At 39.1% G+C, this 13,413-nt stretch overlaps 1 protein-coding gene across 1 annotated transcript in view; it reads right to left on the minus strand.

Annotated features, from left to right (window-relative positions):
- The window catches only part of RARB (retinoic acid receptor beta), a 505,987-nt gene that overhangs the window by 447,119 nt on the left and 45,455 nt on the right, over nt 1-13,413 (minus strand). Inside the window, exons 2-3 of the mRNA XM_035724196.1 lie at nt 7,654-7,747; nt 2,423-2,527 (exon numbers count right to left, since the gene is read on the minus strand). The gene's annotated coding sequence lies outside the window, so the exon portion shown is untranslated. The remainder of the gene's footprint in view (nt 1-2,422; nt 2,528-7,653; nt 7,748-13,413) is intronic.

Below are 13,413 nucleotides of genomic sequence, written 5' to 3' on the forward strand. Positions count from 1 at the left end.
TAAAGAGCAAGGCTCACCAGGTGGCCTCTTTATGGTGGAGTCTTTCACTAGCCATACAGGAACCAAAAGGATGCCCAACTTCCACTCAGAACCATATCTGGTCTCAATTATGTATTTTGGTTAAGATCACCTATGTCCAAATAATGGTGAACTTCTCTAAGAGGCTGCTTTCCCTTTTACTTAAGATCATTATCATAATCAAAACACTGAACAACTGCCTAATATCTGTGGAGTGGCAGGTTAGGTTATAAAGGGAAATACCGACTCTTGCCCCCTAGGAGTTTATAATCTAACACACAGGCATTGGTATTGGTGTGTATGTGATACTGCAAACCAGAAAACCACACCAAAGCAGATGCATGCTGTCAAATCAGATCCAAATCAAAGGTTTAATTTGTTCTTGGAATGAAAGGAAAGGAAATGAATATAAAATTTGGTGGAAATAGAGATAATTTCACCGAGGAAGCCCAAATTGCAATACATATTATTGAGCTGTGAGTTTTCTCTTGGTCAATTCCTAGGAAAGGGTGTGTCGTTTCAGAAAGGCTAAGAAAGCAGTTTGCCAGGCAGCAGGGGAGAGCATTCCCACACACACAACAGACTATACGTGTCAACAGTATTTTGGTGGTTAAAAAAGATATTTACTAATAGTGATCAGGGATATGCAAATCAAAGACACAATGAGATATCACCTGACATCTGTTAGATGGCTATTATCAAAAAAGTAAAAGTGTTGGCAAGGAAATGGAGGAAAGGGAATCTTGTACACTGCTGGTAGGAGGGTAAACTGGTATAGACATTATAGAAAACAGTACGGAGGCTCTCAAAAACCTAAAAATAGAACTACTCTATGATCCAGCAAACCCTCTTCTAGGTATGAACTCAAAGGAAATGAAATCAGCACCTCAAAGAGAAAACTGCATTCCCAAGTCCATTGCCATTATTTTCAATGGCCAGATATGGAAACAACTTGAGTGCCCTTGATGGAGACTAACTAAAAAAAACTGGGGTGTGTGTGCGTGTGTACCCACATAATTATACATATATAATTGCTCAGTTTTTTCAAAACAGGAGATCCTGCCATTTGCAACAACATGGCTGAAACTGGGGAGCATCATGCTAAGTGAAATAAGCCAGGCACAGAAAGAAAAATACTGCATGATCACACTTATAACTGGAATATAAAAAAGTCAAATGCACAGAAGCAGGGAGTAGAATGGTGGTTGCCAGGGGTAGGGAGATGGGGGAGATGGAGAGAGATATTAGTCAAAGGGCACAAAGTTGCCACTATGGAGGATGAACAAGTCAATAGATTGAATGTAGAATATGATGATTATAGTTAATACTGTACTGAATACTGGAAATTCGCCATGAAATTTCAGGTGCTCTCACAACAAGAACAAAAAAGGAACTATGTGAGAAGATGATATGTTAATTAGCTTGACTGTAGTAATCATTTCACTATGTATATAAAGTCATGATGTTGTACACCTTAAGTATATACATTTTTTAATTTAAAAAAAGATGGTAGAGAACTTAAGAATAGCAGCTAGTACTTAACAATTAAAATTAAATATAGTTTTAACCCTCAAATATAACTGAAGCATTGCCTAAAATTATGCCACTAACTTTTCCTCCAAAGGCTTTATAAAAATCTACCTCTCAGTAAATGAAATCAAAACAGTATTAGGACTGATTACTTGCATCTGAAAAAACAAGACGGATTTTTATGAATTCTAGACTTCCTTGCTGCCATGGCCATACAAGTGTTTAACTGGTATGAAAATAATCCTGCCAAGCTTTGGAAAAACTCAAGAGGCTGGAAAAAGAGCCAAGATGTTACAAATACCTCCCCATTCCACTGTCTCCTTTCTGTCAAACTCATAAAAATGTACATAATCCATACACATTTGTAAAAGCACACTCTATTTATGTCAAAGTAAACTGAAATTTGGAGCTTTATGTGTCTTTCACACAATGCAGCTCATTGTTTCCCTGAGAAATGAGGATGAGAGATTTTGATACCTGGGGCAATGCTGAGATTATTCAGTTCGAGTTGGGTAAGTAAGAACAGATTCTTACTACTAATGCCTGATCAACTTAAACTGCTACAATACAGAAAATACTCCTTCTTCCTGCGATTTTGAAACTTAATATCTTTTAAAATGGGAAAAGCCAAAAATTATTTCTCTCCCGGAGCAAGACATAATTATAGCCTTCTAAGGCAGCAGCGGCACGACGAAACTAAGCCAATTTATTGGATTATCTTTCCCCTTCACCATGTCAACAGGCACTATATTCTCTCATTGGAAGAAATCTTAATATTTAAAACACAATTTGCTCTTAATCGTGAAGCAGGTGGTACTTTTTAAAACATTTCTAAAAGTTAGCTTTAGTGTAGACAAAAAAAGCACTGAAATACCTGATTTTGAGTCGCTGGCTCTTCATTTACCAACTCAGTGGTTTCAAACATCTCAGAAGTTGGGTCTCTTCCTTTGTAAAGTTCCTCAGAGACATGAAGCAAGGACTGAATAAGATAACACATATGAATACCCTTTGAAAACTAAAGAATGCTATATATACTAGTTTTGTTATTTTAGGTCACAACAGGAGCTGCAACCATGAAAACCATAAACTGAGACATGTGGACATATATTTAGCCTAGACATGATAAACTGTCAATTTATGAGCACAGTCATCCCTACATCCCATTTTTAGGGGTCTGTTTCTGGGACCAGTCCTGGCATGAATTTCTGAGTCAGTCAGGAGACAGAAACAATACTGGGAGTTTAACAGGATTTAATGTCAAGAATTTTTAACCAGATACTGTAGAACTGAAAATTCTCCAAAAACGGAAAAAGGGAACAGAAGTATTATAGTTTAATAATTACAGGAATCAGCTTTCACTCACAGACTGGGGAAACAAGGGGAAGAAGTTGGGACTGTCACAACTTCAAGCTCAAAGAAGGGACCACACCTTGGAGGAGAAGACTCTGCCTGACAGGTGCTGGTGGCTTTGAAATCTGTTCTGGGAGTGCTGGAAAAGCTACCAACTGGAATCAACTGAAGCTATTGAAAGAAACTAGTGCCTCCTGGGTGAAGAGCAGGGCTGAGGTAGGACTCAAAGGAAGGGAAGCAAACCAGGTGAAGAGTCATATCCAAGATTCTCCCATTTGTGTGTGGCAATGCAGGGGTAAAATATGGTCTGGGTGATGCCAATGCCCAAATCTTTGCTCTATAGCTCACTGTTTCCATATAAAGATTAATTCTGTATGGAGTTGCTACCTGGAAACTGGCAGAGAATATTTGAATTAGAAGATGAAGAAATACTGCTGACATGGTGAAGCTAATTTTACGTGATACCAGTTTTAGCAAAGTTTAAAAATAAGCTTAATCTTAAAAAAAAATTTAACTTGTTAGCCCATATAGTTTTAATTTTAAAACCTTGTACAATTTGAACATAGTAAAAATGGCGGAGAAGAAAAATGGCTTCATAATTGTTAAAATGAATGTCACAAAATCTATACACAAAAACAACAACAAAACATCTTGGCAGAGACTGAGCTCCATCAAAACCATTCTCCTCCTCTTCCTGGGCCCTGAATGAGACTACACTACCCAGGTTCTCTTGCAGTCAGGCCACGTGATGGAGTCCCAGCCAATAGAACTGTGAGTGGGCGTGATATGCTTTACTTCCGGATCTGGCCCAGAAAACCTCCCACCCTCATGCCTTCATCTCTTCCTCTTTCTCTCTGAAAATATCTGGACTTTAGAAGACAGAAGAGACTCAAATCGGAGGACACCTGGATAGGTGAATTGTCTTGTGGAAGATAACTACTGGTCACCTCCACCCCTATCCTGGGCTTTTCTGTATTTGAGAAATAAACCTGTTATGACTGAGCCATTTCATGGCTGAGTGTATTCGTTGGCCACTGCTTAATGTACCCTTAACCGATCTACACGTGATTTTTAATAATTATATTAGCAAGACTAAAAATCATAGCAGCTATTATTTATTAAGCTTTGATTAAGATGTCAGGAACTGTGCAGTGTTAGGTCTTAGCATACTGCATGTGTTTACAAAATACCTTACAAGGCCTTTACTCAGAACGTCTCTATACTTTGCACATGGCACAAAAGGGCCTCGTTAGATTCTCTTACAGTTCAAATTAGACTAGAGGAAGAAAACAGAGAACAAAAAGAAAGATTTATCTGGGGATGCCTGGGTGGCTCAGTTGGTCAAGCATCTGCCGGCTCAGGTCATGATCCCAGGGTCCTGGGATGGAAGCCTGCTTCTCCCTCTCCCTCTGTCTACCACTCTGCCTCCTTGTGCTCTCTCTGCCAAATAAATAAATAAAATCTTAAAAAAAAAAAAGAAGATTTATCCATAAGATAAATAAGATCACTGATAGAAATAAAAACGGACAGCTGATAGCTTGGTGGCAAAGCAAGATGCAGAAGGAATACAGAAGCCATAGAAGAAAGACTGCAACGTGGGGCCATTTGGTGTAGGGCTATAGCTCCACCAACCCTCAGAGTGTTCAAAGGAATCACAGTAGAACTGCTCCTTTCAACAGTTGGTGTTTATAGAGATGGTCAAGTAATCAAAAAGTCATGTTTCCTTAAGTTCTGTTTTAAGAAAGCAGGAAAAGTGTTACAATATGCCTGTGAATATTTTTCAACTGACACAGTCAACATCAAAAAAAAAAAAAAAAAGAAGAAAAGAAAGAAAAAGGAAAAACAGAAAATCCTGCTGCTGCCTAAAGGATGTGTTTTAGTTAGCTAGAAAATTATACAGAACAGCACAGTTTTAAATGGCAGTACATGGCCACACATTTGTTTATCTAAGAAACCGCCCTTTGTAACATTGCAACTGTAAATCCTGTAGGAAACTCAGATGGGGGTTTAGATTTGATAAACTGCAGAATATCAGGAAGAGTCTCCATTTTTTTAAAGCAGCCCCATTTTATGGGAAACCGACCACCTCTTCTGCTGATGTGAATCACAAGAGCTCATTCTCTCAAGTCGTTGCCTAGGCTCACGTTCCCTATTTTCCAGTTATCTTTCCACTACTGTCATTCCAGGACACACACTGTAAACTGCGTAGGTGATCTCTGCAGCTTTCCTGCTGGGATTAGTAATAGCCATACTACCAACTATTACTGTGCAATCGACCTGGGGCTTGCATTTAGATTACATTTGATTTCTATACTTGGGAAATGCATGCTTTAATTTTCCTATTACGTTAAAACTGATAATGCATAAAAAAGAAGATACCTGTTCATGATACTGACTTTATAAAGTGGGTATGATTTGCTTTATAATAGCAATGCTGGTACCGCCAAATGTGCATTTATGATTTAAGCCAGCCAACCTATGGGGGGAGGAAAAAAAAAAAAAAAGACTGACAAGTAAAAACACTGGAATGGGAAACAGTCCCAACTGTGAGGCAAATAATAGAAGGTGCTTCAGCCTACGTCCTCGAGAAATTTCAGGAGAGTGCAAATTTGGTGAGCACATTCTTCCAATCTCTCCCTCCAAATGTACTGAGGCCTGTAAATGGCTGAATCCATTATTCACAAGATAAAGGCAAAGAAGGAACTAAGACTATATTATGTCAGAAGCGGTGCGGTCTTACTTGGCAAAACATAGGACTGATACCTTTACAGCACCGCAAATCTTTTGTTTTGTTTTGTCTCTTGCACATGTACACACTAAACAGCTGTCACTTCTTTTTATACCAGTTATGAATTTTTTAAAAGTGCTATCAAAGCACTTGTTTTACTATCTTTTTACTATCTTTATTATTTTTTTTTCTTTTACAGTAGGTCTCAGAGAGCCTGGATGCACATCCGAAAGCTCATTAGGTAGGAGAGGAATAATGTCCAGTACGTGTAGATTCTCTGTGGGGACTCAGGATATTTGTATGTGGTATAAACTATAGGGAGCCAAAATAAAAATTCTCTAACCTACCAAAAATAATGTCATTATGAAACTATTTTACCTTCAGAGTAAAAATGCTAGAAATAGAACAATTATTTTCTTCATTAAGAATTTTAAAAATATTTTACCATATTATTCAATTATACATACTTATGGGAAAGTACACAGATTCTAAGTGTACAGCTTAATGAATTCTCACCCCTCATAGGACCATCCATTCAGAGTAAGAAATAGAATAAGACCGACAAACAGAAGCTCCCTTTATAGTCATTACCTCCTCTCCAGCAGGGAAACTACTCCAGGAACTTTGAACACTGGGGATTCATTTTGCCTATGTGCACCTACTCACTGGAATCAGTTTGTCCTTTGAGAACCATGAACTTCATCCATATTGTCATATGCAGCTGTACTTTGTTCATTCCCATTGACGTTTATGATAGTCCATTGTTGCCAACATACTCCTGTTTATATAACCATTCTAATATTAATGAGCCTTTGTGTATTTTCCAGTTTTGAGCTCTTTGGAATAGTATTAGTATGAGTTTTGTGCCCGTGTGTTTTGGTGAACACATGCTAGTGCTTTTTACTCAGTTTACGCTTCTCTATTGAATCAAGAAGTCATTGGATGTATGCATGTTCAGGTTTAGTAAATGTGAGAGTTTTCCAAGGTGGTGGTACCAATTTATATCCCCACCAGCGATGTATGGGCATTCTGGTTGCTCCATATCCTCAACTAAAACTTGGTATTATCTGTGGTTTTCATTTTAGCCATTTAGGTAGGTGTATGGTATGATCACACTATGATTTTAATTTGCAATTCCCTGCTGACTAATACTATCAAACAGAATGAGACTTTTTGATATATTTTTAAATAGATATATATTTTACAGAATCCTGAGACAGTAAAGGATCTCAAAGATGACCCAGTCCACGGATATCAAATGTATGGCACATTTGTCCCCAGTAAGCCTCCATACCAACCCTTCCCGTACCTCTGGAATATAAGGCAATAGATCAGTGACCTGGATTCAGCTTCAGAAACCTTCCAGACACAACTCATTACACAGTCATTTCCGCGGGATCTTATTGGGGTTGGGATTGAGGGATCTTATTGACCAGATAAAGTTTATCAGAAGCAGAAAGGTAGAACTAGTAACTAGTAGAATAAGGTAGTCTGCTTGGAGTTTAAATTTCAGATCTACCATTCACCCTGGCAGAAAAGAAGATTTCTCTTTATGACACTGCCTTTATCAGGTTGGTATGACTTGATTTATTGTAGCAAAGTTCAATTCATTGAGCTGAGTGATCCTGGTAAGTTACTTCATCCCTAGAAGGTGGTATTATGAGAACTAACTAAAAATAGATTTGCACCATTTTCGATTCTCATGATCCTTCCCCTTTTCAAGGACAGGTTTCTCCTGGGCACAAATCTTTCATGATTTCTGTGAGTCTACCTGCTCTTGAATTAGTATCCTTCTTAAAAGCCCGCTGAAGATAGCAGGAATTCAGGCAATGGCCATGAGTCACCGAGGTCTTTCCTGATTTTTGTCTAAATCAAGACATGTACTTTTGGGTCATTTCATCTGTAACTACGGAAAAGAATGGAGGAAGATTCAATCCTGGAATTACCAGAAGGAGCAGGTCATCTTCCCTGACCCTTCTGGTGGTGCCTATCACATCTGAGGCTTTGTAGAGTTCTCATTTACTCACCTCGTCTTGGCAGAGGTCCTCACACGGCTTCGTTAGCAACAGTGAGATCAGCCACTGGTCCACGGGGCGCAGGCACTCCTGCCTTCGAAGGAAACTAGGAAAGGAAGGGAAAACAATCAGAACCCACTGGCAGCTCCTTTTAGCCACCTTTGTGTGGGTTCAATATCCTTGGCGTGCCCTCACAGGCAGGTAGAGAAGTCCACCTCTGCGCTGCCTACTCCTACTACTCGGGCTTGTTCCTTCTCTATTTGTGAAGTGGTTGTTTTCATGAGCTCACAATATCTTGATGGCAGTTCTGAAATCCAAATTGCTCTGAATCCCCTGAGTTCTTTTGCATCACTCATTTGGAGGCACAGTCTTACCTGATCCAAACTTATTTTATGGCAAAAGCCTTTCCTAACCTGCTGTGAGGCTATTTATTATCTTTACTTGGTCCACTTTGTGGGGAGATTTACACAGTTTCCTGTGGAAGGGCTGCTGAGTTTGCTTAGAGAGTGCTGGCCCAGACTGGGCTGGGAGTGGTACTGATTCATGGCATCTATACATAATACCTTCCCAAATCTGAAAAATTTTGAATTTTGAAATAACTCTGACCCCAAGAGTGTTGGATCAAAAAACCATAGATGCATACCAAGCTCCTAGCAGACCTCGCTTTCAAACTATATGTCCTGTTGAGTGTTTACCCTTTTATTTGAATTATTTTAAAGAGAAGAAAATCAAAACAAGAAGACACAGGCTTTCGCCTGATAGAGCAGTCCAAAAATAAAAATTTAATAAAGTACCCAGAGTGGAGGAGGATGTGGGGAAGCAGAGACTCTTACACACTATTGGTGGGAATGTGTTTTGGCATAAACTTTTTGAGAGGAGATTTGCAATTTTCTTGGAGAATTTAAATTGCATATGTACTTTGACCCAGCAATTCTACTTCAAAGAATCCTGTAGAAAGAATCAAAAGAGTATGTTAGGCGTGTGTCATATTGAATATGATATAACAATATAAAAAAAAAGGTTTATCAGTAAGAGACTGGTTAAATAAATTTTGGCGTAACTACACAAAATGATACAATGCTGTCTTTAAAAAAATGGAAATGAGGTAGACCTGAATGTAATGATATGGAAAAGTCTCCAAAATAAATCTGTAAGTGAAACAAGCTCTTTGTAGAATAATAAATACATAAAAAAACCACATATATATGATCATTACAATTTCTAAGGATATACTTATATTCTAGATAAACCAATTTTCCCCTTACATATATTTGTATGGAAAATGACAGGTGGTAATGATTAGGGATGAAAACAAGGGAAGGAGGCTTTCACCTTTCATTATATATGTTTTTAACTTTTTTCTTTGCCGTGTGCATATACTGTTCTTCCTGATTCCTGAAGTCTCAAAGGCCCATAGTACAGGCCACCGAGCATCTTTCCTGAGATTGCAAATGTCATGAAACGAAGTCTCCAGCCACCAGAGACTCCCATCACCTTCCAGTTAAACTTATCCTCCACTGACCCTTCAATACAGACCTTAGACCTACAGGATTAAGAAACTCCACAGATGACATCATGGAATTCCAGAGATGACCTTCTGCCAAATAAATCAAATAATCACCTCCACCTACCCCTTAAATGTGCCTTATGCAAAGCTTGTTAACTATACTGTTGCTTTTCTGATCCAGTAGCATGGTCTGTGCCTCAGCTCTGGGTGTGCTATTAAGACCCAAGAGGAAGCTGTGATTAGCTGGACCTCAACCTGAGTGTACTGATCTAAGATTTTCCACTTGCCATTGCCCACCTCACACAGCATGTAGAAGATGGCTTACATCTTGATATAAAGTGGCCTGTGTATTGTTCTCTCCAACACCATAATCTCCTAGGTTAATGGGAACAGTAATCTCAAGATGAATATTTCTATGGACCCCTTCAAATACAATCCAAAAATTTAACTCTGCTCTAAGCTTACCTGGAATTGGTAAGAAAAATCCAATTGCAATTGGATTAGAAAGACAATAAAGAGCAGAGTTACTTTTCATTGCTGGCACATAAATATCATGTGGAATAGAACTCCTTCTATCCAGTAGAAACAAACAAACAAAAAAATCAACTGAGTTGGTCAAGTTACTGGCAGACATATGAATTCTTAAGACTCAAATGCCTGATTGACCTTCAGTCTTTATTATATATTATTCTGAGTTAAATTCTTCTCTGCTTTCCCTAAACCATTCATCTTCAGAGATTTTTTTTAAAAAAACAATCTAAGTACACCTCAGCCTTCAGCTGGCCTTCTACGCAGACTACTCCTCCATGACCTTTGCGGGGCTGGCTCCTTCTTTTTATCTAAATCACAGGTTCCATGGCACCTGCGTTGGTTTCTCCAAACAAGTAGTGTCACATTTAAATTCTCTGCATATTACTTATGATTATTTCCTTTACTTGCTGTTTATTCAATTATTATTGGTTTGTTTTCCACCCCCCCGAAGTACAAATGTTGTAAAAACAGAAATGATGTCTGTTTCGATTGTCAGTATATTCTCCGGAACACAGTAAGTACTGGGTAATCACTTGCTGGTGGAATGAGTAAATGAATACACAGTTTGTCACCTCCCATCCCCTAGCAAGGTAAGCCAGATGTTTTGGGTGTGAAAAAGGCAAAGCAGATACTGCTTTTCTTTAGTAGGAAAAAGGCTGGGTAAAACCAGGAAATGATATTTTAAACTGAATGAAGACTAAAGGCCTAGGAACCAGGGTGGTCCATTAGGAAAAGTGTTCAAGAACAGCCTGTAATGTCTTCCTGCAGCTATCCTGCCTCTCTGAGTCAGGGGACTAGATTAAAAAATGGAAAAGTCAAAGGAGGGTAGAGGTATGTCAAGCTCTCCTCAGGTACTTCTGAGATTCACCATGTTCAGGTCTGCTGATGATCACTAAGCACTGGAGATCTGAAACAAAGGCAGCAAAGGACAAATGGAGGACTCCAGTGGCCTTCCACGGAAAGACTTACATCAACAAAATCTTATCACAGATGTTTAGCCATCATCTGCTGCATAATGAAAGCTTTTGTGCGTGTGTCTGCGTGAGTGTGTTTTAATTCCGAAAACACTCATGAAAAAGAGGAAAATTGGCAGTAATGGAAAAATGTTAATAATATAATATCTTAGAAGATATAATTTGATTCAATGATACATATGCATCTTAATCTTAGTATTTTTCAGATGAACTTTTTCCCTGGTAAGTTTTTCTCTTCTAAGACATAATAAATGAAATATTTCACTCAGCATGTTCATATTCTGTTATATTAGTATATTTTTCCTTTCAAGCCTTGTTCTAGCTCTCTTCTTTACCCAATGCCACATAAAAAAATATCTACTATCTGCAATAGGTCCACGTCTCCTCTGAAACAAGGATGGACAGGCAACACTGGACTCTGGTCAAGGGCACAGAAAAAGTGAGCAGGGTAGGGACAATTTTCCTTGAGGTGCCTCACAACTGAACTGTCTTTAAAGCCCAGGGGTTTGAGGAGTGCCTACCTGTTCTGCTACCATCTTTTTTCTTATACTTACCAGCTCTAGGCATGACTACTTAATCGCCTTACCCCCAAGGAGTCATTCTTGCATGCCTTCTCTGTGCTAGACACATAACCAAACATTGTGCTTGCAGCAGTGAAAGGACCCACATTCCTGCTTTCATGGAGCTGACATGCTAGCCACTCAAAGCAGGTATGCCACAGGCTGTAATATCTTAAATATCTCAGACAGAGAAAATATTTCTAAAAATTCCTTAAACAATAAGCCTAGTAAAATGAAGAGTACTTATAATTTAAGTCGGATGCAGGGGTAGTGATGGTGTTGAGGAGGATAAAATTGAAAAAGGAAGCATTAAAAATTAGATTTCACCAAAACTAACAACGACCACCAAAACAAACAGGCTGCCAAATAAGCACAGGTCAGTGGTCAACAAGTTTTTTCTGCAAAGGAAAAGAGAGTAAATATTTTAAGCTTTGTGAGCCAGTCTCTATTCCAGCTACTCAGCTTTTCCATGGTGGCACAAAATCATCCACAAACCACAAACATGACCACGGCTGTGTTCCAATAAAACTTTATTCATGAAAAGAGTTTGCAGGCCAGACCTGGTCCACATGCATTGTTTGCCAATCCTGATCGTGGTTCATCTTTTCCCAACAATCCTTCGCAATGAAGAAACTGAACCTATACCGGGTAGAATACCTAAGGTTTACTTTAGGTTTACACATAAGAATTCCCCTAACTCATTCTGTATCCCTAACTTCATTTAGTTGGTGAATAAGACAAACATGGAGAAAAACAAGCCTGGGAGATACTGTATGCTAGAGGTCACCGATCTCTAACTGAAGTGCTATAATTCAGGTAACTAGTTGTGATGACAAGAAGTTGGTCAGCGAGAGCTGGAGCAGTTACAGAAGTCTTTCTGGCGGAGGTGGGCTGGAAGAATTCCTGACTTGGAATACCCACCCTTTCTTCCCCTACCTACCTTCACCTGCCTCTAACTACTTGCTCAGCAGGTCTCACTTCCCGCTTCACCTCTTGTGGGAAGGCTCCCCAGAATCCTCAGGCACAGTCAGATGCTCCCTCTACAGTGCTCCCATTGCACCTGGTGAAAGTCCACAGCCCTATGTGCTCACTGTTCTGCATTTAGATTATACTTACTAAAACTAAAACCAGCCAATAAAAATTGACAGCACTTATCACCCAGCACCATGGACTGGTTATTTCCATGTCTGAATTTCCAAAGGACAATGAGTAACTCAAGGGCAGGAACTATTGTTTTCTCTCTTTGAGTCTAGCCCCATGTTGGAGCAGTATAAGCTCAGGATTCATGAGTTGAATTACCAAATTCATAAATAAGGGTCAGATTTGGATGAGCATAAAAGGAGGTGAAAATTACATTCTCTAGAAGGGGAATCACCTATGACCTGAGACATGGTTGTGAACCTGAGCCTAAAGAGGCAAGAGCAGTGAATCCCTATTCACACAACTGGAGTTGGGGCCTGGATAGGATGGCGCCCAGGAGTCTACCATCAGTTTACTAGTGACACTGTCATCCGTGAAGTAGCTTGTTTTTCATTACAGAGTTGGAAAGTATTTTGATTGCAGACATTTTCATATGCAATTTTAGTGACATTGATTTCCCTCCCCGTCCCCTGATGAAGTCATAGGACTATGTTATAAAAACATTCAAGTAACACCCTAAATGTTTTCATGTTACTCTTTTTTAGTCCCTGGTGATATGTTTTGGCTAGATTTCTATTTTAACTTACACTTCTTCTTGTGCTTCCCTTTTTAGCTTCTCTTCCGGTCTCTCTGCTTTAAATTGTTGGGTGTGGTCACTGAATGGTCTTTGGTTTATGTCCATGAAGACTTCCAGTTCATTGTCTATCAAGCCACGTGTCTTTCTGTTCCAATGGGTCTTTGAGTTACAGTACAAAAATGCCAATATGACGGACAGGATCTTGACTACACTGCCACCATTTGCTCTCACTCTTCCTTTCAAACCACTTGCGCCCTTTTAGCTCAATCACTACAAAGAACTAGACAAAACAGATCATGAAGCAAGGTGTTATTAGGAGGTGCTGAGATGCTTATTTGAATCTTAACGCTATTAATAAAGGTTTATCTGTCCCTCCTTGTTCAATCCCACAGGCTGGGGAAGCCTCTGTTTGAGAGGTTTCAGGTAGCTTAAGATGAAACATTATTTCATATCCCATATCACTTCTTTGACGATGAAATAGTT

The sequence above is a fragment of the Zalophus californianus genome, chromosome 1, assembly GCF_009762305.2.
Source record: "Zalophus californianus isolate mZalCal1 chromosome 1, mZalCal1.pri.v2, whole genome shotgun sequence".
Taxonomy (NCBI): domain Eukaryota; kingdom Metazoa; phylum Chordata; class Mammalia; order Carnivora; family Otariidae; genus Zalophus; species Zalophus californianus.